We start from the raw sequence: 2,360 nt of genomic DNA, 5'->3' as shown, positions 1-2,360 counted from the left end.
TTTAACAATAAACTGAGACTTTCTTCCGTTGAAAAATAATGTTTTAAACTGACGAACATCATATTTGTAATCCATGGCTCAATTCAAACGGGATCAAAAAATAATAATTATGTCTCCATTGACTCTCGTTCATATTAGAGATTTGGCATACATTTAGGCCTTTTTTGAAGAAATGTAAATAGTTTGTCCTTTTTATATGAATTATAATGCTCATTATGTTTATTTTTGCGTTTGGATGACTCAACATATGTAGGAGAACTGTTTTAGACAACACACATGCTTGTGTAGCATTGCTGTGGGTGTAATATCAATAAATATGACATTATTATTTTGATTATTGGCAAAAGCGTCTGGACTGTTTTATTGAAAAAATTTATGTATTTTGTCAACCGTTTTATCCAGTATCAATTCTCGGTTATCGGCAAATACGGCCCAACCTAGCTATCGGTATCGGTAAAATCCACTATCGGTCGACCTCTAGTTGCAAGGCAACGCGGTTCACATCTCCAGCGGAACTGTGGAACCCTATTGTTTTTTTTTTACTGATTATTATTATTCTTCATTATTCTTCTCCGCATAAAACTCTGACTACAACCTAAACCGTACATGGTGGGGGTTAGCCGTTTTCAGGACTGGTCCAAAACTCCGCAAGGACCTCAGACGCAACAATTGACCCACTTCTACCACTAGGTGGCGCTATAGCAGAAAAAACGCATTTGGCCCTATAACTCCCACACCGTACACCCGACAAAAACTAAGAAACATACATCGATGCGTTCCCTGGATCCAACTGAATCACGTGATATAGGCCACACCCATTTCCGCCTAGACTTATGCGTGATAAATCACAATTTATCAAAAACCTACTTTTTCGAACTCCTCCTAGACCGTGCGACCGATCTGCACGAAACTTGGACTGTAGCATCTCCAGATAGACGTGACCAAAAATTATAAAAATAATTTTTATACGATAAAAATTGCGCATATAACGCACAAAGAAATTTGTGTAGCTAACTATGAAAACCCCAACGTTGCCATATCTTGGCCAAAATAAAAGCTATCCACGGCAAACTTTAGAATCTTCTTTGCCATGACCATCTGGAGGTCCCCCACGCGTTTTACGGAAATTGGTCACTAGGGGGCGCTACAAGTACAAAAAGTTTATATCTCATGAACGGCTCATCCGATTTATAAAAAATTTGATGGGTACCATCTAGGGCCAATCCTGAGGGCAACCCTTGAGTGAGGTATTGAGGGGTCAAAGTGGGCGTGGCCTATGGGGACCCATGTCTAAATTTACCACTTACACTAATGTGAACAACTTTAAATGTATAGGGTAGATGGACAATGGGCCATGGACCACACCTACCAAAAATCACACGTGGACCAATAGGTGGCGCTATAATGTTTTTTTGTCTTTAACATTACACATCGCACATTAGAAATTCTTACATCCACGTGTTCCTTGAATCAAGCTGAATTACCTGATATAGGCCACACCCATTTCCGCTTAAAAGTTTTTCGTAATATCGCGCAATGCACAAAACCAACTTTTTTGAACTCGTCCTAGGCCGTGCGACTGATCTGCACGAAACTTTGTAGATAGCATCTCCAGATAGACCTGACCAAAAGTTATACAAAGAATTTTGCTATGTTAAAGTATGCACATTTGACGACTAAACTAATTTTCCTAGCTAGCTACCACACACATCATATCATATCATATCTCGGCCAAATTAAATGTTATCAGCAAAGAACTTAAGATCCTTGTTCAACATCCCACAACGATGCTCTGTACCAAATTTGGCAAAGATCGGCCTTTTAGGGGGCGCTATAAGAAACGTTTATTTTTTTCAGCCAATAACTCAATGCATTTAAATGGGAAAATTGCAATTGCATGAGGACTATCCAAATGTCTGCTCTTTTTTGTGTGTCAAAATGTGTATTGTAATTGACTAGGCTACAATTCGTTTTAAACAAAAATAAGGGAAATTAATAATGCAATGTTTCATTTAGTAGATTTAATTATGTTGTTCTATCATATATATATATATATATATATATATATATATATATATATATATATATATATATATATACATACATACATACATACATACATACAGGCCAAAAGTTTGGACACACCTTCTCATTCAATGCGTTTCCTTTTTATTTTCATGACTATTTACATTGTAGATTCTCACTGAAGGCATCAAAACTATGAATGAACACATATGGAATTATGTACTTAACAAAAGTGTGAAATAACTGAAAAACATGTCTTATATTTTAGATTCTTCAAAGTAACCACCCTTTGCTTTTTTATTAATGAGGGAAAAACTTCCACTAACTAGAAAATG

This window comes from Perca flavescens, chromosome 7 (assembly GCF_004354835.1).
Source record: "Perca flavescens isolate YP-PL-M2 chromosome 7, PFLA_1.0, whole genome shotgun sequence".
Lineage (NCBI taxonomy): Eukaryota > Metazoa > Chordata > Actinopteri > Perciformes > Percidae > Perca > Perca flavescens.
This window is presented reverse-complemented; position numbering follows the sequence as displayed.